At 34.4% G+C, this 26,165-nt stretch overlaps 1 protein-coding gene and 1 pseudogene across 6 annotated transcripts in view; both read right to left on the bottom strand.

Moving 5' to 3' along the window:
• The window catches only part of PCDH15 (protocadherin related 15), a 1,822,477-nt gene that overhangs the window by 1,357,108 nt on the left and 439,204 nt on the right, over positions 1 to 26,165 (bottom strand). The window lies entirely within an intron of this gene.
• On the bottom strand, positions 722 to 2,288 carry LOC119510534 (annotated as a pseudogene).

Here is a 26,165-nt window from a genome sequence, read left to right on the forward strand (position 1 = left end):
CCCATTTAAAATATAAAAGTAGGTGCGTTTTGACAGATGTATACACTTGTAAAATCAAAGCCAACATCAAGATATAAAATATTTCCAGTCTCCAGAGTTTTCTTGTGTCCTCCATCTACCTTCAACCAGCAGGCAATCATTAACTTCTATCTGCCACTATAGAGTAGTTAGCATTTTTAAAATTTCACATAAATGGAATCACACAGTATGTTTGTGTGTGTGTTGTGTGTGTATGTGTGTTGTGTGTGTATGTTTTGTCTCAGCATAATGTTTTTTTTGGTTTGTTTTTTTCTCAAGGAATATCATTTTATTACTGTAATCACAAAATCATAATTTCTATACAGGAATGTATAAGTGAACATTAATCAATGCATTGATAATTCACTTCAGAAAGAGCAGATAAACATACTACAGAACATATTGTAAAGAAAAAGTATTGTAAAATTTTCTGGCCTTGCACTGCACTTTTTAGTGCAAGTAGTTAAGACACAGTAATGTTCAATTCAGCAAAGTAATGCAGAATGTCATGCCACAGTCCACTTAATTCAAAGAGGGTTGCGACATGCAGCTTGTAATAAAATGTCAGAGCATTTATTAAAAAAAAAAAAAATATCTAATTCATAAAATATATAGTGGTTTATTTAGATGGTTTTAAATGATTTCACTGTGGAATTCAGCATAACTGGAACAATCATCCAAGATCTTATAAGGAATAATCTTGTTAGGCAATGGATTTTGCTTCAGGTAGAAATGCCTCCCAGTATTTTAGCAGCTGTTGTTGTGTTTGTACTAATGATTCTAAGTACTCGGTAACAACAGTTAAAATCTTTCACTCCTTCTTTCTGAAATCTCCCCACTTCTTTTTGAATCGTTTTAGAGATCTGTTCAAAATCTCTTTCTCCTTGTTGCACTTTGGCCTCCCCCTCTCTTATTTCATTTTTAGCTTGCTGTATTTTATCTGGTTTGTTAGCAACAATCATTTTGCTTCAGTTTCACGTTTTTTGAGTAAAGTAATTTGAGCATCTTCCCATTTCTGCTAGCACTTCATTCAATAGCCAAACACACCTTTCACTGCAGCAATAAGAATGTAGTCACTAAGTAGTTCCGAAAACATATAAAGGTGAGCAAAAGTTTGTTCTTGATGTAATTGGTCTATCTTCTCCTCAACCTCAGCAAGCTGAGACAAAGCTCTAGATAAAGCAGTGTGATCCTCAGAATTACCTAACGTGGCGGCATTTTAGGAAAGGCAGCTGTGTTGGCTGAAAGTTCTTTTCTATGACAGACCAAGGCTTCAATACTGGCATGAAGTTTCCTAAGTTGCTGATCCAGGTTCGCAAATTGCTGCTGCTTTTCTTCAAACCATGCATCCGATTCATTCATCTTGATTGTCATTTTGTTGACAGCGTCAGCAGCCTTGTTCCCCATTCTCAATATTCCTTCTCCGCTCAGAGCCTGTGTATTAACTGCTCTAGGCAGCTCAGAACTTTCCAAGAATTGCCTTAAATCAGAATCCGATAGTAAAGTTCGATGTTTTACAGTTCATTGAAGATACCTTTCAAGAGCTGCTCTCCATTTTTCTACAGATTAAGTGGATGATGAATCTTCTTTTCCCACTTTGACCTTGGTTATGCCTACTATACTCTTTTCTGGAGCTGGTGGCACGATATAACCAATACATAAATACCTGCTTGCTAATTTGCTATGCAAGCTGAGAAAGTCACTGAATCTTCTTTTAACTGAAAATTCACTCTTATTGAACATGGAAAGGGTAGTCTTTGTTGCTACCCTCTATGCCATGTAAGCATTCATGCCATCACCAACTTTTGACACAACAATTTCTATATCAAAAATATCTCCATTTGCTTCTTCTTCAATCTCCTCCCTGGATTTATCTATGATTACAGGAGCAGATATACTCTTTGATTCAATTCTGGGAGCAATGAGTACAGGAAGGGTGACAGGGCTAACTGCAGGAGAAGGATCTGAAGACAATATAGGTTCCCTTTCTGGTTGCCTAAGGAACTTCTTCCATGGCTTCTACAAAAAGATATTCTCTGTCATCATCTAGCACAACTTCTGTGGGTTTTGGACCATTGGAGTTTGTACTACTATCTTCTGCAGGAAGACTAGATGGTTCTGGAGATGATGGACTTGACTTAAGGGTGGAAACAGTACTTCTGAACAGGTCCTCTCTGTCCTCCAGATCCTCAAAGTCAGTGGGCTTCCTGTCCCCCAGCAGAGGATGCTCCCTCTTGGCCACCATCTTCACTCAGTATATTTTGTTGAGAACCATCCATGGTGTTATGTGTATCAATAATTTATTCTTATTTACTTTAGAGTAATCTTCATTTGTTTATTCATTCACCTATTGATAGACATTTGGGTTGCTGAATATTTAAAGAAATCATCCAATAATTTTCAAAAGTGGTTGTAGTCACCAAGAATACATGGGGATTCTAGTTGTGCACATGTCATCAATACTTAGTGTTGTTTATTTTTAAAATTTTAGCCATCCTAATGTGTGTGCTGTGTTATCCTCTTTATTTTAACAATAAGAAAATTTATTTACCATAATAGAAGGCCAGATGTATGATAGCACCAGGGTTGGGTAAGAGAGTGGCTTAGTCCAGTGGTTTATCTTACTGCTCCACCAGCTTAAGCCTCTTGAAGTCCTTGGACTTCATCCTCTCATGTTTCTAAGATGCAAGCAGCAGTCCTGGCATCGCATTCAAACATTCTATATCCATAAGAAAGATGACAATCACTTTGTTGTTCTTCCTTTTTATTTGTTAAACTTTTAGATTTTAGATAATTGTAGATACGCATGCAGTCATAAGAAATAACATTGAGAGATCCCATGTGCCCTTTATCTAGTCTCTCCAAATGGTAATATCTTGCAAACTGTAGCAAAATATCACAACCTGGATATTAACATTGATGCAATCAAGATACAGAACATTTCCATCGCCAGAAAAATTCCTTGTGTTGCTCTTTAATAGCCACTCCCACTTTGCTTCTGCTCCCACTTCCTCCTGGGAACCACCTACCTATTCTCAATTTTTACAATTTTATAATTTCAAGAATGTTGTTTAAATGAAATCATACAGTATGTAAACTCTGGAACTTGACTATTTTTTCACTCATTACACTTCTCTTGAATTTCATCCAAGTTTTTGTGTGTATCATTACTTTATTCTTTCATATTCCTGAGTATTATTTCATCATAAAGATGTACCACATTTTCTTTAACCATTCGCCCACTGAAAGGCATCTAGGTTAAGTTCAGTCTTTGGCTACTATGAATAAAGCTGCTATGAATATTTGTGTACAGATTTTTGTTTAAATTTCCATTTTTCTGCAATAAATGTCCAGAACCAGAAGTGCAATTTCCAAGTAACAGAGTAGTTGCAGGTTTAGTTAAGAAACTGTCAAACTATTATCCGGACTGGTTGTCCCATTTTACATTCCCATCAGCAATGTGTAAGTAACCTGGTTTCTCTGTATCCTTAAATATTTGATGTCATTAAAAAAATATGTTTAACCATTCTGATAGATATGTAGTGATATTTCATTGTCATTTTCATTTGCATTTCCTTATGATTGATGCCAAACATCTTTTTATGTGCTTGTCATCTGGATTAAGTCAGTGTTCTCCAGAAAAATAGAACAAGATATATAAATATATAAACATATAAATACATAAATACATACATACACACACACACACATATACATTCTTGTAAGAGTTGATGGTGCACTCTTTTTTTTTTTTTTTTTTTCATTTTTATTGAGATTGTTCAGATACCATACAATTATCCAAAGATCCAAAGTGTACAATCACTTGCCCCTGGATACCCTCATACAGCTGTGCATCCATGACATTTAATTTTTGTTCAATTTTTAGAAACTTTTCATTACTCCAGACAAGAAATAAAGTGAAAGATGAAAAAAGAAAAAAAGAAAAGGAAACTCTAATCCTCCACTATCCCTAACCAACCCCCCTCAATTGATGACTCGTAGTATTGATATAGTACATTTGTTACTGTTTATGAAAAAATGTTGAAATACTACTAACTGCAGTATATAGTTTGTAATAGGTATATAGTTCTTCCCTATATGCCCCTCTATTATTAATTTCTAATTGTATTGTCATACATTCGTTCTGGTTCATGGAAGTGGTTTCTAGTATTTGTACAGTTGATCATGGACATTGCCCACCATAGGATTCAGTTTTATACATTCCCATCTTTTGACCTCCAACATTCCTTCTGGTGACATATATGACTCTGAGCTTCCCCTTTCCACCTCATTTACACACCATTCGGCGCTGTTAGTTATTCTCACATCTTGCTACCAACACCCCTGTTCATTTCCAAACATTTGAGTTCATCCTAATTCAACATTCTCCGTATATTAAGCAACCACTCCCCATTCTTAAGCCTCGTCCTATATCTTGGTACCTTATATTTCATGTCTATGAGTTTACATATTATAATTAGTTCCTGTCAGTGAGACCCTATAATAATTGTCCTAATGTGTCTGGCTTATTTCACTCAGTATATTGCCCTCGAGGTTTTGTCATCAACCCATTTTTTTTTTTTTTAATATGGTTTTGTTCACTCACCATACATTCCATCCCAAGTAAATAATTGATGGTTTTCTGCATGGTCATACATTTATGTGCTCACCACCTTCACCACTATCTATATAAGAGCATCTACATTTCTTCCACAAGGCAGGAGGGAGAGTCAAAGAAGTTAGAGAGGCAAAAGAAAGAGGAAAAAAAAGAAAATGACAGCTAGGAAGCAGCAAAAGGAAAAACAACCTTAAATCAAAGTAGAATAAAGAATCAGACAATACCACCAATGTCAAGTGTCTAACATGCCTCCCCTATCCCCTCCTCTTATCTGCATTCACCTTGGTATATCACCTTTGTTACATTAAAGGAAGCATAATACAATGATTCTATTAGTTACAGTCTCTAGTTTATGCTGATTGCATCCGTCCCCCAATGCCTCCCCATTTTTAACACCTTGCAAGGTTGACATTTGCTTGTTCTCCCTCGTAAAAGAACATATTTGTACATTTTATCACAATCATTGAATACTCTAGATTTCACCAAGTTACACAGTCCCAGTCTTTATCTTTCCTCCTTTCTTGTGGTGTCTCACATGCTCCCCACCTTCCTCTCCCAACTGTATTCATAGTTACCTTTGTTCAGTGTACTTACATTGTTGTGCTACCATCTCCCAAAATTGTGTTCCAAACCACGCACTCCTGTCTTCTATCACCCTGTAGTGCTCCCTTTAGTATTTCCTGTAGGACAGGTGTCTTGTTCACAAAGTCTCTCATTGTCTGTTTGTCAGAAAATATTTTGAGATCTCCCTCATATTTGAAGGACAGCTTTGCTGGATACAGGATTCTTGGTTGGTGGTTTTTCTCTTTCAGTATCTTAAATATATCACAAAACTTCCTTCTTGCCTCCATGGTTTCTGCTGAGAGATCCACACATAGTCTTATGAAGCTTCCTTTGTATGTAATGGATCGCTTTTCTCTTGCTGCTTTCAGGAGTCTCTCTTTGTCTTTGACATTTGGTAGTCTGATTATTAAGTGTCTTGGTGTAGGCCTATTCATATCTCTTCTGTTTGGAGTACACTGCGCTTCTTGGATCTATAATTTTATGTCTTTCATAAGAGATGGGAAATTTTCATTAATTATTTCCTCTATTATTGCTTCTGCCCCCTTTCCCTTCTCTTCTCCTTCTGGGACACCAATGATACGTACATTATTGTACTTTGTTTCATCCTTGAGTTCCTGGAGACATTGCTCATATATTTTCATTCTTGTCTCCATCTGCTCCTTTGCGTGTAGGCTTTCAGGTGTTTTGTTCTCCAGTTCCTGGGTGTTTTCTTCTGCCTCTTGAGATCTGCTGTTGTATGTTTCCATTGTGTCTTTCATCTCTTGTGTTGTGTCTTTCATTTCCATAGATTCTTCCAGTTGTTTTTTTGAACTTTTGATTTCTGCCATATACATGCCCAGTGCTTCATTTACAGCCTCTATCTCTTTTGCAATATCTTCTCTAAACCTTTTGAACTGATTTACCATTAGTTGTTTAAATTCCTGTATCTCAGTTGAAGTGTACGTTTGTTCCTTTGACTGGGCCATAACTTTGTTTTTCTTAGTGTAGGTTTTAATTTTCTGTTGTCTAGACATGGTTTCCTTGGTTATCCAAATCAGGTTTTCCCAGACCAGAACAGGCTCAGGTCCCAGAGGGAAGAAATATTCAGTATCTGGTTTCCCTGCGGGTGTGTCTTAGAAAATTGCTCCACCCTTTGATGCCTCAGGTCACTGTTCTTTTCTGCCCAGCAGGTGGCGCCTGTCAGCCTATAATTCTTGACTGGTGTGAGGAGGTCCGGCCGTGTTCCCCCAGGCTCTGGGGTCTGGTTCTGAATGGAAAGGGCCCCACCCCTTTCCTCCTAGACAAGACAGACCCCCAGGTGGAGGTCATTAGCATTTCAATGGTCTCGCTCTCTGCTTGTGCTGTCTCCACCCTTCCCAGAGTCACAGCCCTGGAAACTGAAAATTTCTGGGGCTTTCTCCACTGAGCCAAAAAAGAAACAGATAGTCCCCTTCAGACCCAGTCCAAGGCAACCCTCCGGCTCTCCCAGGTCAGTCGTCACCCAAAGCCTCTGTCTGTTTTTGGGGATGCATACCTGTAGTGAGCAGTTCACACTCGCTACTTAAAACCCCAGTTGGAGCTCAGCTGAGCTATATTCGCTTGCTGGGAGAGAGCTTCTCTCTGGCACCACGAGGCTTTGCAGCTCGGGCTATGGGGGAGGGGGTCTCACGACTTGGTTCCGTAGGTTTTACTTACAGATTTTATACTGTGTTCTCGGGCATTCCTCCCAATTCAGGTTGGTGTATGATGAGTGGATGGTCTCGTTTGTCCCCCCGCAGTTATTCTGGATTATTTACTAGTTGTTTCTGGTTTTTTGTAGTTGTTCCAGGGGGACTACTTAGCTTCCACTCCTCTCTATGCCGCCATCTTGCCCGAGTTCCCGATGATGCACTCTTGATTCCAAAATCCAGTGGGGAACCTGGGAGCCTGGAAACTCAGAAAGGAGTTGATTTTGTAGTCTTGAGGCGGAATTTCTTCTTCTCCAGGAAAGCTCAGTTTTGTTTGTTTTGTTTTTCTTAAGACCTTCAACTCTTTGGATGAGGCCTGCAGTGGCTTGGAGCTATGTATCCCAGAATAACATGTTCTCAAGTTTAATCTACTCCTATGGGAGTGCATTCTTATAAATAGAACTTTTGCTGAGGTTACTTTAATTAAGATATGGCTCAGGTGAATCAGGATGAGTCTTAATTCTATTACTTTAGGCTTTATAGGGAAAGTCATATATAGAGAGAAAGTGAGAGGGTCAGTCGGAAGCTGAAAGTTAACAGAAACTACAAGAGAAGAGAAAGGCCAGGAGAGGCCACCATGTGCACTACCATATGACACAGGAGCCAAAGGCCGATTGCTGGTAACCAGCCACAGTTTTCTGGAGAAAGCATCACATTGATGAAGTCTTGATTTTGGACATCTAGTCTCAAAGCCATGAGCCAGTAAATTACCACTGTTTAAGCAAATCTATCATGTGGTATTTGCTCTAGCAACAAGGAAATTAAAACAAGGCCCATCCACATTATCAAGAGTAATCTCTTTCGCTTAAAGTCAACTGATCATAGATGTAATCACATATACAAAATATCTTCACATCAACATCTAGGCTAATGTTTGACCAAACAACTGGACATTACAGACTAGCCAAGTTGACGCATAAAATTAACCATAATACCATCTGTGTAGCATCGTGAATGAAAAGTTTCTTCAAGCCTTCTGCTTATTTTCTAGATGGACTGTTTGATTTTTAACTGTAGAGTTTTGAAAAGCCTGTTATACTCTAGGTCTTTGACCTATTTTAGATATATTATTGGCTTGTCTTTTCCTTTTTCATAGGACAAAATTTTAAATTTTGATGAATTTATCAAATGCATTAATTTTTCCTTTGATTTATTATGCTTTTGTTGTTAAGTCTAAGAACTTTTTTCCAGACCTAGATCCCCAAATTTTTCTCTTATGTTTTATTTTTCTTCCTAAAACTTTTATAGTTTCATATTTTATATGTAAATCTGTGATCCATTTTGAGTTTATTTTTATATAAGGTATAAGACTTAGGTCAAGGGTCATTACTTACCTATGAATGTTAAAATGCTACAGTACCATTTGTTGAAAGGTAAGTTTTCCTCCATTGAACTGTTACTTTTTTTTTTTTTCTTTGTCAAAAATCAGTTGGGCATATTTGTGGGACAATTTCTAGGTTTTCTATTCTGTTCCACTGATCTATGTGTCTATCCTTCCGAACACGGAGAGACATATCTGTGTTATGGATTTCAAATTTGGAAATCCATATATAGATCAGTGGAACAGAATAGAGAACCTAGAAGTATCCATCACTAATATATTATATTATAATAAAGCATTTTGTTAAGGATTTCTGAATCTATACTCAAGAGGTACATTGGTGTTTTAGTTTCCTAGGCTGCTTAAAGCAGATACCATGAAACGGGTTGGCTAAACAAGGGGAATTTATTAGCTTACAGTTTTGAGACTGAGAAAAATGTCCAAATCAAGACATTGTCAAAGTCTTCTCAAAGACTGGCTGCCAATGATCCTTGGCTCCTCTGCCACATGCCAAGGCACATGGTGAAGGCTGGTGGTCTTTCCCTTCTCTTCCAGGTTTTGTTGCTTCCAGCTTCTTTCTTCCATGGCTTTATCTCTCTCTCTCTCTCTCTCTCGCTCTCTCTCCATCTCCTTTATAAAGGACTCCAGTAAGAGGATTAAGACCCATCATAATTGAAGTGGGTCACACACTATCTAAATTACCTCATCAAAAGGCCTTAACTTACAATGGGTTTACATCCACAGAAATGGATTTGATTTAAGAACATGTCTTTCTGGGGAACATACAGCTTCAAACCACCACAATAGGTCTGTAGTTTTCTTTTTGTACTGACTTGGTCAAATTTAGGTATCAAGGTAATATTAACTTCATTAAATGTATAAGAATATGCTCCCTTCTCTTCCATATTCTGGAATATTTCGTAAATTGGGTGTTAATTCTTTTTCAAATATTTGGCAGAATTCTCCAATGAAACCACCTAGGCCTAGAGATGTATTTTTGACAGATTTTTACTTATGAATTTAAACTTAAGAGTTACAGAGCTATTAAAATCATTTCACATGAGTTGTGGTAGTTGATATTTTTTAAGTAACTGGTCCATTTCATCAATTGTCAAAAGTCTGAGTGCAGAACTGTTTGTAGTATTCCCTATATGTGCAAAGTTGTTTGTAGTATTCCCTTATTATCCTTTGGGTCTCTACAGTGTCTGTAGTGATACACCCTTTTTCATTCCTGATATTGGTAACTTGTATCTTCCATTTTTTTTCTTTGCCAATCTTTCTAGAGGTTTTTCAATTTCATTGATCTTTCATGAACCTGTTTTTTTTTTTAATTGATTGTTTTTATATTTTCAATTTTATTTATTTTTTTCACTTAGTATTATGATTTCTTTCCTTCTGCTGGCTTTGGAAAATTCAGTTCTTCTTTTGCTAGGTCCTTGAGGTGGGAGATTTGATTAGCAATTTGAGAATTTTCCTATTTTCTAACATATGCATTTAGTGCTACAAATTTCCCCCTTGGCACTGCTTTAGCTGTTTCCCACAAATTTTGATATGATGTATTTTCATTTTCATTCAGTTCTTTGTCTTTAGTTTTCAGAAGTTTGCCCATGATGTGTCTTGATGTGTATTTCTTTGGGTTTTCCCTGTTTGGGGTTCATTCTGCTCCTTGAAGCTATAGGTTTAGGTCTGCAAAATTTTGGAAGTTTTAAGCTCTTAGTTCTCTGTTTTTTCAGCCACTCTCTTTCTCCTCTTCCTCTTGGACTGCAAAGACACAAATACTAAATCTTTCTTTATAGTTCCACAGATCTTTGACATACTCTGTTCATTTTTCTCCTACTATTTTTTGTCTGTTATATAGTTTGAATAATTTCTGTTGTTCTATCATCAAGCTCAATCATTCTTTCCCCTGTCCTATACATTCTGCTGTTAAGCCCATCCATTGAAAGTTTTTAAAACTTTAATTATTATATTTTCCAGTTCTAAAAATTATTTTTAAATTCTTCTTTATATCTTATATGTCTTTGGTGAGATGTTTCTATTTTTCATTATTTTCAAGCATTCATAACTGTTACTGAAATATTTTATGATGGCTGCTTTAAAATCAATGTTTCTTCTAACATCTCTATCATCTTGTTGTTGGCATGTATTTATTGTCTTTTTAAATTTGATTCCAGATTTTCCTGGTTCTTGGTATGAACAAAGATTTTCAGTTGAAACCTGGACATTTGACTATTATGTTATGAGACTCTTTTTAAACCTCTGTTTTAGCTTACTTCCTTTTGCACCATTCCAGCAAATGAACTGGAGGGGATGCTGCCTCTTTATTGCTAAATGGTGGAGGGGCAGTCCATGTTTCTCACTTGGCTTCTACTGACACCCAAAGAAGGGGGTTTCCTCATTACCTGTGGATGCAGTTGGGAGTTCTAGCTCCCCACTAAGACCTCTGCCTTTACAACTCTGCCTGAGAGGGGCAAGGCTCTCTTAGTACTTTTCGCAATTTGGCTTCCAATGAAACCTGATGGGAGTGGAGTGTGCCCTCGTAAATTCTGAATGGTAGTGAAAATACAGAACTCCCTATTAGATCTCCTCTGACATCACCCCAGCAGGTGGGGATGAAAGCCCCATTACTTACTCTGCCTTGTTAGACACCTCCCTGTGGAGACTGCACTACCTGACTACAATTTTGCAAGACTGGAATTTCAGGGCCCCTAGTCAGCCTTTACTGGCATGAATGAAGTTAAGGCTGATTTCTTTGTGTTTTTTGATGAAATACAGCGATTATTGTCTAATGTTTGTCTTCATAAGCATTTCTTTCCTGGTCCTTTGGCTAAAGAGAACAGGATTTTCTTGGGATTTTTTTCATTTGTACTTGGTATTTCTGAGTTGTTGGCTTTATCTTCAAATCTGGCATGCTTAGGTAAAAAGAAAACCCAGGAAACTGACTACCATGCCATCCCTTGGGTCCTGAGATACCTAGCCAGTCTGCTCTCTTCTCTACATCTTTCAGCATTTTCTTGTTTGTTTTAAATATAATGCTAATGATTTTAGTTGTATTTAGTGGGAAGAATAAAGAAAAGTGTATATACTTTATCTTTCCCTAAGCAGAAGTCTCAATGCTTTTTAAGCACATACTTTGCCTCATTTAATTCCTTTTTTCTTAAGAGTGCTTTTAGTGTCCTTCATTGGTACGGTGGCTCTCTGGCTGGTATATGGTGAAAATAATATAGAAGATTAAAATGAAAGCAAGGAGAACAGCTAGAGAAATTGCTAAAGTAGTTAAGATAAGGACAAAATAGGAGATTTTCCCTGATAGCTCAACAGAAAATTGATTTTTTTAAGTTTTTTCTTAATTATTTGTTAAATATCCCTTGTGCCCAAACTAGTGACTAGATTTTTGTACATTTATAGCTAGAATCTCATAGTCATTGCCTTCAAAGAATGCACAAAATGAGAATGGAGGGACAGAAAGCATACATACAAAATTAATGATTTGCTCTCTCTTTAGCTATCTATTTATCCATCATTTACCTCTCTCTCAATCTATCAATCCATCATTCCATAACTATCTGATTCTCTAACCAATAGGTTTTGTGGCCCATCCACCTCACCCTTGCCCTTCCTGACTTAACCAGGAATGTGAAGGAAGCTCCTTACATGAAAGCACATTGTAATTACTTAATGATAGGAACAAACATTAACAATACAGATATTGATTTGCTCTACTATCAGTAATTTAAGAATTCACAGAAGGAGGATTTACCAGCGTTGATCACAATGGGAAAATGGTCATGTCAGCTTCAGAATAAAGGGGTGAGTGGGTTTAAAGACCACAACCCTAGAGGCAACTATAAATATCAAATTCTGGGGTAGAGAAGAAAGGAAAGGACAGTTTAGGAGGATGGCTAGGGGACTTTTGCATATCCTTCTGAGGAAGTCTTTATAGAATAGAAATCAACCTCATAGAACTACTACTCATATTTTATATTCCAAATTTGTTTTTAAAACACCCCAATTGGAATATTTATTAAAATACATATGGAAACTTACTCTTAATTTTTTTGTATTCTTATAAACAAGTAAATGCTAAAGTCAGGTTTTATACTAAGAAAATAATGTTATTGTCAAAACTTAGGGGCTCATCTATTGATGATTCATCTTAGCGTTCTTATATTTATAACCATTACTCTAAGTTTGAAATATGATGCCTAGGAACAACTGAGTGGCCTTAGAACTCTTTGCATAAAACTGCCAAACAGAAAGAAAACAAAACAAAACAAATTAAATAAACAAATAAATAAATTAGAGTCAAGCTATAAAAACCAGGGTTTGTGAACATTTTCTTCCTCAATAAATGATCAGTGTAGGTTGTTTTTAAGAATCGTATTAAGTTACTTAGATGGTTTCTCTCTTCCACATTGACTTTTGCTGAACTGAGCTCTGGCTAAAGAAGAAAATGTTTAGATTGTGTTTTCTGGCAGTCATCATAATAATGTCAAATGACAATGCTGGGTGCCATCATCAGTAACTATAAAATTTAAAAAGTCATTCCAGTAGAAGACAATGAAATGTTTTCTATATTTTAATATAGATTCTGAAATTAACTAATTAAATAAGGACACTTTAACTGTCAATCTTCTGGATTAATCTAATGAAAGTCATCTAACATTACAGGGAAAAATAGATCTATAAATTGCATAAAAGATATGTAAATTGCCTTTGAGCAAAGCCAAACTCATAGAAAAAACTATACTCACCTTATAAGAGGAAATTGCTCTCCATAGATAAAGATCTAGCGTTTCTTTAGATGACCAAAGTTTTGGTCCAAGGCATGTCTTTTGTGGACAGCAAATCCAGTTTTGATAGCATCACACAGGAAAGCAATTACTCATGAAAGCCACATTCTGACTCTTTGTAGGACTCATAGAATTTGTTCTTTGTACATATATCTAACATGTTATGGGAAACAAGAGAAATGGCAAAATATATTTGTTACAGCTATGAAAATGAGATCATTGTTTGGAAACACTCACCATGACTGCAGTCCAAAATATTGAATGTGAAGCAAAACCATTGGCAAAATGATCATTATCTCTGACTCTACAGCTTTGTCTCAGAGCCTACTGACTGATTCATCCCCATCCTACTGACTTCCTATGCCTCTAATTGTTTCTTATTATAGAAATAAGGAGAACAAAACACAAATGAATCTACAAATGACTCAGAGCCATCACTGGGAAAGGATATTACTACTTTGATAAGCTTAAAAATAAACAAAAATATAATTTTATCATATACTTTATCAAATAGAAAATATTTTGCCTCATCACAATTACAAATACAGATATAGATTCAAATATAGATAAATAAATAGATAAATATATAGATGAATATATGTGTACACAGAAGATAAACATATATTCAGATATTCTCATTCACAGATATACAACTGTAAATATTTATAATTTTATGGATGTATAGAATGTATATATAGTTTTATATATATACTGATATTTATAGATTTGCAGATTTATAGTTCATAATTATATGTGTACCAATATTATATTATAAACATATAATTAAAGATATAGATAATTATGAAATTATATATTAATTGATTATATAATTATAAAATTATTAACTATGAGTGTTACAGACATTTTTTCCAACCTGCCCACTGAAAAGAACTCAGGTTTAGCATTCTCAATTCTTTTACTCTCCCAAACCTCTAAGAAGGATGTTACCTTCTTTAGGGATGCCATGTTATAACTCTTGTGATTGGGGGAGAAGGACAAGAGATGTGAGGGTTGGACTGAAGAAGAAAGTGTTATCAAGAAGGAAGAAATGCAAAGTGAGGGTGAAAATCCAGAATTTTTTTTGGTGACTGAGTAACACAGCCTAGTTTTTGGTTACTGGACATTTTTGACACACTCGAACTTTAAAATGACACATCCCTCTATCTATATCTTGAATTAAAATTAAAACTTTCCTTTTATATTTAGGGTGCCATCTATCTATATCTTGGGTTAAAATTAAAACTTTCCTTTTGTATTTAGGGTGTATTTTCACCATAACTGGGGACTTATCATGATGTTTAGAATAAAAATGAAAAAGGATACCCAAAGAGAAAATATGGAGACCACACTGATATTGAAATTTTATTTTGAGGAGACTGCATAATTGGGGACTTTCTATTTCAGATAAAGAACAGGAATTACATGATAGTATCGGGGTTCATCAACTTGAATTACTCAACAAAACGAACACACTACTAACATAACCATGTAGAAATTTGTTTTTAACCCTGACCCAAACCCAATTTATTAAAAATTTAAAATCCTACCTGGAGGGGAGGAGAAGAGATATCGGTTGAGATGTTCTGTAATTAATTCAAAATATTGTCAAATTCCAAAAGTTGAAACCCCAGTGTCCCTGGGAACTCGGCCCTTTTCAGAGACTTAAAGTCAGACAGACTTTTGAATAACTGGCCTGTGGAACCACTCACAGGCCAAGAGATGTTGCTATATATAAGAAAAATTGTAAGTCCCCAACTGAAAAGCTGTCAAAGCCAAGATAATTGAGTTTCCTATGTAGGACTTACTCACAAGAATAGAAATAAACAAGCTTGAGGAGTGATCAAGATTTTACATGGCAAATTTTACCTTTGTAATGTGGCTGAGAAAAAAGAAAGAAATCTACTATGCCTACATTCTATGTAGGGAAATCAGAAAACAAGGTTTGGAGGTTTAAAAGATTCTAAACATTGCCTGCAAGAGTTTGATACATAATCAAGAACTGGCAAAAGCTATCGACTTCCTTGCTACTCTGAAATCTCACTTTTGGTGAGTCTAATTTGGACTGAGACAAAGAGGGAGATGAATCTATTGATCAACAGAACTGCTTAAGGTGGGTCTTACTTGATAGAAGGATGTATTTAAAAAACTGAGATTAATGCAGATATGGCTCCTCCCCTTGAATCAGACTACCTGTAGAAGAACATCAGAGCCAGGCTGGGTTTTGAAGTTAAAGTTATGTAATATAGGCCATAAGACCAACTGGTAGAGCCAATGACAAATCAGTCATCTTTTAGCAGACCTCACAATAAAGGCAATAAACCCCAAATCTATAGGAGCCTATTAACATTCCAATGTGTTTTAGTTCTGACAAAGAGGGTTTTCTAAGTGTTTTTTTTTTGTCCCCAAATTATTTTTAAGTGCCACATTCCATATTAAATATACTGCTTAAGGGATTCTTTCCTTTGGGATTTATTGCAATGCTCACAGTTTTACAAGAAGAGACCAAAATCAATGTATTCCCCCAAGAACATGAGAAAAAAATAGAGCTATTCTTAATAAAAGAAGATTAAAAAAGGAAGAAAGGCTTTTGCATAATAGATAGAAGAATTCTATTTTTGAATGTCATAAGAAAATATTCGGCATCTCTTTATAGAGGTCTATAAATAATGACCTTGGACCTACTATAGTAGGCTAATACATATTGATATATGATTCTTCCCAGTTTAGAAGAATCAGATTTGCACTGCTCAGTTCCTTCTCTAATCTCCAGACTCCTGCCACAGCCTGTATACACATCATCATTGCAGACTCAGGAGGAAATGGAGAAAAGGGTACCCCTGATGCAAGCAAGCTAGGGCTCAGGAATATATTTACACAGAGATTTTGAAGAAAGCAGGTAAATTTTGTGATAGATGGGAAAAATTTTAAAACGTTAAAAAAGTATTGCAGGTGATTGTGTGTCCCTTTCATTCAAGAAATGTTAAGGAGCATAATTATCATGAAATTGCGTGTTAGTTCTTAAAGTGAGTTATTTGACTCAGGTAGAGTTTGGGTTATAATTCCCCCCACATCCTCTATAAACTTAGAGAAATAGATATTTCTGCTGAGGTAGGAATCATACTCTTTATTGATCTGGAGGAAGATGATATCCTTTGTTTCATGAGGGTGGTTCACATCAGAAATCAATTAAACTATTAATAGCTGCTTAAATGCAGATTGCTGGTTTACATACACTTCCAGAGAATTACACAGTATCTTAAACAAAATATCAACAATTTCCTAAACAGGAACAGAAAATATAGTTACCCTATTCTACACTATTATTCACTGAGGTGTATCCCTGAGATTTAGAAGAACTCAATTGTTCTTTAAAAATAACTTAGTAAAGCACTCAATCTTGCAAACTGCAAGACTACAAGTCCCCATATCACCCGATAGCAAAACAGAAAGACAGAGTAAGCAAAGACTTTCTGACCAGGAACAAAAATGAGTAGCTATAAATCATAAAACCATAAAAAAGAAATATATTTTCCATTTCCATTAAGAAACTAGGTAAAATATCTAAACTTATTTGATAAATGTATTCAGCTGATAGCAAGGACTCACATGAAAGTTCACCTCTATTTGGCTCCCTTTGATAGAGTAGATGTTACAATTTCCTGACCATTATCCATTATACCATTTGTACTCATTAACAGAACCTTCATTTTATTCTTGGCAACAATCTACTCAGTTAATCGCATTGACCACCATAACTTAGTTACAGCTAGATTAGCCAAATGACTCATTTCTGGGTTCTCAGTGGCAGCAGAGACTATTTGCCTTTCTACTTTTGGGTGCCTAGTTAGATGAAAAAAAGAAAATGAAATGTTTCATATTTCTGTTGCAGTATTCTGTAACACAATTGTAATTTGTAAAACACTACAGAACAATATTTTTTATTAAGTTTCACAAGAAAGAGCTTGAGAGTTGTACAGATATCAAAAGATTATATAATAAAGTCAAACGTTTGCCATGGTTTCTGTATATTTCATATTAAATGAAAGAATTACAACCATTGTTTAAATAGTCAATAGTTTTATATTGGGTTTATACTATAGGATTGTCATCTTTTGAACAATTTACCACTAACTCAAAAATTACAAATAAGCAATTATTCCAAAGTAGCAATGTACATATGTGTTATTATTCACTTTCTATAATTATATCATTATTACGGATGGAATTTTAATAGAAACTTAGAGTTACTCTTCTGAACTACTTAGAGAACAAATAAAGATTCAGGAAGAAAGACAAAGAAAAATCTCTTTCACAAAGCCCTTCATATTAAAATCCCTAGCAGCTTTAAAACGACCTTGTGCTTAAATGCAATAATGGCTATAAGGTACTAATGTGAAAAGAACCATGCACTTATACTCATTCCCTGTATTTATTTGATCAATGGAAAATTTTCTTTCTAAATAAAATAATTTTCATTTTAAAAATAAAATGTGTTGCTTTTTGTACAGAGAATTCAGATAGCAACTATAATTATATAACATACAGAACATACAGATCTATTCTACAACAAATATGGATGAAGTAAACCTTCCTTCATTTTAAATATCAACCATTCCAGTTTATGGGCACTAATTTGTACCAGTAGACTATGAGAAGGTTTAAAAATCATGACATTTTTCTCAGAATTATAGTCTAACTTTAAGATATATCTGCAATTCATTCTACCAGAAAATCCACAAATAGACTCAATTTCTCAAATAGAATTATGGAAATATTTCTGATAGAAATATAAGAGATGATTTGGGAATTCTTCAATTTTTATTAACAGTACCAGGTCTCTAGACTAAACAGCATTTTTTTCCCTCTGTTTTTTTGACACCTGAAATAGGGATTTATTGCATATCATGAAAACTGAGTATTGATACATGAAAAATGAGTCATCAATATTTAGATATGTTTCATAAGTAAATGTAACTCTTTAAAATAGTAATTATGTTAAATCTTTGAAAGCAATTAGTTAGTAAGTTAATCTATTTGAAAATATCAATTTAAAAAGGAAAGGAAATTTCTTCTCTGCCATTAAGGAGAACGTGTTCCAGGCTAAACCTGCCATTAACAGCTATAAAACAAAACAAACAAACAAAAAAATATGAAATTAATATTTTGCAAAATTAGAAAAGAGGCAGCATCAGCAGAGACTATGAACACTCAAAGAAGAGAAACAAATGAGATGAGCCAAATAATTGCCTTAACTTTCTACCTGTAGGCTGAAAAACTGGTATGGGGAGGGAGTCCCTAAGCAGAGCATGGCTGGGGAAGAGGTTACGGAGGTAGGGAGAGGGACTGGAGCTCACTGCTACTATTGAGATAGCAGAAGTTTGCAGGTACAAAAGAGAAGGAAGAGATGCAAAGTACAGATGAAAATGAGCATAGATAAGACAGAGACTGGGAGAAAATATTCGTAACACATCACTTGACAAAAGATTTGTATCCAGACAACCTATCCAATTCAGTTTAAAAAATAAAAAATTAAAATGTGAAGTACATTAACAGCACTTCACAAAAGAAGAAATGCTAATGGTCAATAAACACATGAAAACATGTCAACATCTTTGGTCATCAGGGAAAAGCAAATTAAAACCATAAATGTGATTCCACTACCTAGCTATTCCAATGGCTAAGGTTTAAAAATTAGACAAGTCAACTCACCAGCAGGGATAAGCAGGAACCTGGATTCTCATACATGTTAATAGAAATGTAAAATTGTACAACCACTTTGCAAATACGCCTGGCAATTTTCATAAATTTAAACATCTGCCTACCCTATTGCACAAAAATTCAACTGCTAAGTATTTATCTAAGATACATGAAAACTTATGATACACAAAGACTTATTCATAAATGTTCATAGCAGCATGATTTGTAATAGTCTCAACCTGGAAACAAATAGAATAGTTATAACTGTGAAGTTAGGATTTAAGAAATGGTTATGATTACTGAATCATTATATAGATATTTTCTTTTACTTTCTAGTGTATTAGAATAGTCAGAGGGAATTACTCGAAATCCCTGAACTGTAATCCAGCTGCTTTGATCTCTGATAATGACTGTATAACTATATAGCCTTTATCTTGTGATTGTAAAAAACTTGTGAGTGACCCTCACTTGTACCTCTTTCTCTGGTTTTCCAAGAGAGTTTTTTTTTTTAGTCTTATGATCACTAAAGACAGAACCTAATGTTTATTAATGGAGGGCCTTGAGTCAGCCTAGAACTAATCCACCCCAATTCCAAAGCTATCTTGATCCTAAAACCTGTCTATCTTTTGGTACCATAAAATCAGCAGAGTTACTGCAGTTTGGGGAGACAGATTTTTTGGCTGATAGGCCACCTGATCTCCTGCTTTGCACCTAGCAATAAACTCTTTTTCTCTTTGAAGTCCCAGTGTCTCAGGAATTGGTCATTTGAACACATCAAGCAGTGAATTCACCCCTTTTTATCGGTGTGATATATATCTACTTGAGACTACATAAACAAAGTGTATCATGTGGATACAACAGAAATACTACACAGTTATAAAAAGGAAATAATGACTAATACATGCAGCAGGATGAATGAACATCAAAAAAATTGCCTAACTGAAATAATTCAGACCCAAATGACCACATACCATAAGTTTCTATTTATGTGTCATCCTAACACAGGCAAAACTCATACAACATGAAAAAAAAAAATCACAATAGTATTTGCCTGGGAAGAGTAGGACATAGATACAGTAATATTCTATATCGTGGTAGAGGAGTGGGTTATATGGGTGATGAAATTATCAAAAGTGAACTGTACACATGAGATCAGGATATTTCAGTCTATGCAAAACACACATTCAATTAAAAAACAACAAAAAAATAGAAACAAACTATATCTTGTGTATTAGTCAGGGTTCTCTAGGAAAACAGAATCAATGAGAGATAACTATAAATATAAGATTTATAAAAGTGTCTCATGCAACTGTGGGTATGCACGAGTCCAAATTCCATAGGGCAGGTAGCAAACTGGCAACTCCAATGAAGATGTTCGATGAACTCCTCAGGAAATGAACTGGCAACTTTGACAAATGTGTTCAATGAACTTCTCAGGAAATGAACCAGCAACTTTGATGAACTCCTCAAGAAATGCTTCGCTGGTCAGCCGAAAAAGAAGTGAAGGTCCTCTATGTGTCTCACTTAAAAGTCTTCAACTGATTGGAGTAAATCCAGCTGGCTGCATTCTCTCATTGTGGAAGACATGCTCTTCGTTGATGTCATCAGTCACAGCTGCAGCCAATTGACTGATGATTTAATAAACCAGCCACAAACGTCCTCACAGCAAGGGTTAGGCCAGTGCTTGCTTGACCAGACAGCTGGGTACTGTCACCTGGCCAAGTTTTCACATGAACCTAACCATCACACAGTGCTATTGTTAATGGTTAGCTTCTTTCACCTACTCACCTTTTTGTCTTTCAATTTTTACCTTAAACATTTCCTCAGCTAAGAAAATGATATATAGCCACAAAATCATAAATTTGAAAATACAGCTTAAGTTGCTTTTTCATATAATAAAGTTTTCAACAGGTAATGTTTTAAATATAATGAAATATAATATATAAATCTATGTGAGTTGCTTCAATAAAAATATTTGAACAGTTTGATAGTTGCGAAATAGTCTATGATTAAAAATGGCTGAATAAGATATCACACCATAAAAATTGTTAATTACTGTTTACATACTGAATATGTTTTGAGCCATTAGGATAATGAGAATGACTTATTTTATATACATTTGCAAACACTACACACAAATGACTCAACAGTTTAAATGAAAAGCAATTGTTCTTGGAAAATTACATTTAAATAATATTATACTTTATTACTTTATAATGTCTAAATTTATAAAAAGCAGACCACTGGTATCATAAGTTCTCATATTAAACCTAAACTTTTTTGTTTATTTCTAACAAAATTTTTTATCCATAATCTAGGACCATTAATAAAACTTTAATCATCAGTTTTATTAATTTTAATTTACGTTCTCTTATGTAAAAAAATTGTACCATGGGGTAGTCTTGGAAGATACGTTACCTAAGGCAAGGGTATATCCTCCTACCTACTGTAGTGGTAGTTCTCAACTGGAGATCATTTTGTTACCCTCAAGGGACATTGGCAACATCCGGAGACCATTTTGGTTGTCACAAATGAGGGAGGATGGGGGTTTGCTGCTGGCGTCTAGTGGGTGGAGGACAGGGATGCAGCTAAACATCTAGTAGGGGCACAAGACAGCTTCCCACAACAAAAAATTATCTGGCCCAAAATTCAGTAGTGCCAAGGTTGAGAACCCTTGACCTACTGGTACTTTATGGTATTATTATTTTTGCCAATGCTCTGATAGATAGAAAACAACCCCATCTTATGCCCTGTAGATCATTGGTCAGGAGATTCCAGTACTCAAAGAGTATGCCATAATGCTACTCTACCATTTTTTCCTGTCATTGGATCTTAAATTTGCACAACTCCTCAGAAGCTTAAGGGGAGTGTGGGTGTTTGTATTTATCACTCTATATAGTTAGATTTATCTCTATGTATCACATATATTTAACTATTAGTGGAAATGTATCAGTACTATGAACTGTTTTGTCTAAACTTATAATGTCATTTAAGTTTTTAAAAAAGTATACATGAAATCAAATCACAGCTAGGACTCTCTTCTTTTTTTAAAAATCTGTATTAAAATGTTTGTCATTTGATATCAAGACAATCAAGATTTAAATGCCATTATCAGCATGTCAAAGGATTTAGAGAAAAGTTTTTAACCATTCTTTTCAACATTTGCTTGAAAAGTTAAATGTATAGGTATTAATTAGGTAATGATATAAAGACTCAAAATCAGTGATAGCAGTTGGTTATGCTGATCATAGGGGGAGTGAATTTGTTGGGTACCTGGAGTTTGAGGTTTTAGTCTTAATTCTACAAATATCTGATTGTTTGACTCTGCACTCACAATTGCTCCTGGATTCAGTTTCATGATATGGGAGAACAAAAAGAGCAAAAATAGGACCAAGTGAACTCTGAAAACATGCCCAAGTCTTAAAAAACAAAAGCTAGAATTAGAGAAAACAAAATTTATAAAAACAAAACCAAAAAATATATAAAATATATAAATATATAAAAATATAAAAACAAAAACAAAATATATAAAAAATAAAAGCTAGAATTTTACTCTTCTCAAAACCATGATCTACATATGTTGCATTTCTGAATAACAGTATCAGAAGTGAAAAATATTTACATCCAAGGGATAGCTCAAGAAGACAATCTGAAGAGAATAGACTCAAGAAGACAAACAGACTGTAAAAGGATCTTTGTTCATCATGTACATCATGTAATATTTGTAAATATTTCTAAATTCCACATATAAGCTTTTAAAATATTTGTAAATATTTCTAAATCCCACCTATAAGCAATATTAATAATTTAATGAATACAAGTCACTTTGACTAACAATATTTTCTATTTAGAAATGTATTATTTAATGCTTTTCTTCTTTATTTTTTGTCTTCTTTAAAATTATCCTTATTTCAAATTATTTGCTAAGAATATACTTAATGTCTGATCTATTTTACTAATGGCCAGTGTTTGCCTGCAAGAGCCAATATAAATGACTTTGAGCTAATAAAACTTGGTATTTGATTATCTGAAAAATAAGTAACATAAAAAAAGTTATAAGAATAAGACTATAGCTGGAAAACTACCTACTAAAATATAAACTTTTGGAGAGAGAAAGTCAACTGGTGGTATATGATATATATCATCTCAAATCACATGAATGAATGATTTATACATAGCACTTGGTATTTTAATAAAATCAAAGATATTAGGGAGGTTAATCTGAAAAAACTCACCTCTTTGGAAAGCAAATATTAAATAACCATTTATATTATATGTTCCCAATTTGACTAAATATCAGAGGAAAAATCCAGGAAATAAATCTGGTAAGCAAATTTATGGTTTTATTTTCTCAGCATTCATGTGCACACACACTCACATACACCTTTTAAACTGGCAAAGTGTTTTTATTTAGGTATTGAAAAGTTGCAAATTATGACTTGTGAGAAAACTTTATCTGAAATGTTTTGAGATACTATAAAATATAATCATTAATTATTATAAAATACTTTATTGTTTATATGTTTTATTATCAACTCATATGTTAAGGGAAAATTAGAGTTAAAAGAAAACTCATTTAATACTACAAATAGAAGATATTTTATGACTGGTGTGTCTACCCTTTTTCAATAAACAGTGGTAAACTGCATCTTCTTGGTTTAATATCAGTCAATGACAAATAATCCCATGCCCCATTAAACCATAAATAAATAAAGTGCTCGAAAGTAAAGAAAATTGAGAATTTTTATGATAGCTACTGCTGAGAAAAATTCTTCACATCTATGATAAACACAATTGGGTGGTAGAGAAAAACAGACATTAAAATAATAATTGATACAAAATTTATCAAGTATGCAAATGATAAATGTTTTATGTTCTTTAATTTTAAATAGCATCTAATTCAAAATTTAAAAAGGGTTTGCTTCAGAGATGAAAATATTTTGTATGTAGCTAGGAAATACAAAGACTAGAAAAATAATGAGCTTCTAGACTTCAGTTTAAGAGGCTCAAATAAAAAGTTTTATTCTTCCCTCTTTCTTACGTGTTCTTCTCCTTTCTCCTCCCTTCTTGTCGATAGAAGATCCCAGAAGCCAAAAACCAGACAAACTAACTCGACAGTAATCCGCTAAATTATCGACTGCATAACGGCTACTCAGAATTAACACTCACTCCATCCTACCATCCACCTCCTCCTCCTCCTCCTCCCCTCCTCCCTCCCTCTCTTTCCCTCTCCCCCCCTAATGCTTTTCCATTTGGGGAATTAGATTTTCATAGCCCATTCATTTATCCCTTGATAACTCAGAAGTGGTAAGTCCTTACTCCTTTTCTGACATCTAATTCCTAAAGAAAAACCTTTCTTCCTCAAACTACCTGCATTGCCTTTTCTCCACTTAATCTTGCCCTTTAAACATGTTTAAAGTAACAGTGAATCTCTTGACAAAAAAACCCATATTATGTATCTTACAGATAATTATGGGGTTTACCACCTCCAGTCTCCAATTATTTCTAAAAATGCTTCTTATTATTTGCTTGCTTTCTTTGGCTTCAACATTCTTTCAAATAAAATTCCTTACTAAATTTTAGGAAAAGAATGATGAAATACTCATATTAAAGTGAAGCAGTAACATGTATTTATGAACAAATTGAGACTATGACCCAAAATAAGAAGAATATAAATCAAACAATATTAAACCACATTGGCAAAGGTACTACTGTTTTTCTGACATTGTGGACTAGGTCCTATAGGATACACCCATTACTCAAGAGGTATATATCATCATATTAACATATTGAGATTAATAGAGAACATTTCAATTTACAACCCAGGGAATGGCTGACCTTCTTGGCAGTATCAACCCCATGATTTACCATGGTTAAATTAGTATTAAAATTGAACCTTTCCAATCTATAATTAAAAGTAAATCATGACCCTTAAGTTTGGTAGCATATAAAGTTTCACTATGGAAAATGTGCTTCTGTATTTTATTAGAAAGTCTATTTCAGTAAATTGTCTGAAGGGCAGAGAAATAGTAACCCCTTTGAAGATTTCACTTTAAACTTTCTTTAATTTCTATCTTAAACAGAAATGCAAAAATATTATCATATATACTAAACATGAAATAATCTTTATAATGCAGCCTATTTCAACAACATATTGCTAAGATATATACAATTGGTTCTCTGCAAGAATTCTTGAAATTGAAGCACAAGTGTAGTTAATGACAAAATTTTGAGATAAATTCTGATTGTATGTTACAAAAATAAGTAGGAATAAACTTGGCTGTTACAATCACCTTGTATGAGCTTTATTATCTCTTGATGGAATACATATTTCATTTTAGCTTTAGATTTTAATTCTCTCATGCTAGAAATAATAGACATAAATTAAAATGTGGTGGTTTAAAAATAAGTTACATTGCTTAAACACATTGCACTGCATCAATCAAAAGTTGGTTTGACATACTTCAAATGACCCAAAATACAGGATTGTTTTCAGAGTCTTTAATATGGAGCACTCTTTCAATGAATAGTTCTCAATTGATTGAAAATAACTTTAAATAAATTAGGAAATATTTCAAAAATTCTAACTCATCTAGTACCATTCAGGTAAAAAAAAAATAAATTAATTGATGTTCAATAAAAGCCTTAAAAATCCCAACTATAGATGCAGTATAATATATTAAAAGGTGTACATTTATATTATAATACTATTCTTCAAGTCAGGTGACAGAATATAGCTATAAAGTATAAACATCTCATGAACACACTCTGATAAGGGCAGACATTATAACGCAGTGAAAAATTCATCCCTCTCTGTGACAGTTAGAAATCTATGTTGAAAGTGACAGAAAAAAATTCAAATTGTCTTGGACAGTCAAAGGAACATATGGCCTTATGTAACTGAAGGTGCCAGATAAAAGGTTAGCATAAGGTAACTATTCAGTTGTTTCAAAGGTGTGACCAAAGTAAGGTACCTTTTGCTTCATTTCTCATATCTGCAGCTTGGTGTTATCTCCCAGAGAACTTCAACATGGCTGAAAGAAGTTCTTGTGCTACTTTCAAGTTCTGTTCCAGTTCTAAGAGCCCTGGAATTGAGACCCATTAACATGGATTGACCTGAAAGACATCATGTTCCCCTTCCTGAACTGTGGCCAAGGAAATTCTATGCACATACTGAATTACACTTATTGGTTAAACTACTCAAGGCCCACACTTGAAGCTGGGAACCTATCCACCTAAATCACATGCTATGAAAGTTGGATCAAACTTTGGAAAAAGAAAAGAAAAGAAAGAGAAGGTGTTGAATAGATGCTGGGGAGGCATCACATGCCCAGTAAAATCTGCCAATCAAAAAGAGTTCCTGGAATGTAGTAGACAGGCAGTTTTTATATGAGATAAAATGGCCCTCTAATACAAAATTTCTGAAAGCACTGTAATACTATTGTTCT

The sequence above is a fragment of the Choloepus didactylus genome, chromosome 15 (genome assembly GCF_015220235.1).
Source record: "Choloepus didactylus isolate mChoDid1 chromosome 15, mChoDid1.pri, whole genome shotgun sequence".
NCBI classification, from domain to species: domain Eukaryota; kingdom Metazoa; phylum Chordata; class Mammalia; order Pilosa; family Megalonychidae; genus Choloepus; species Choloepus didactylus.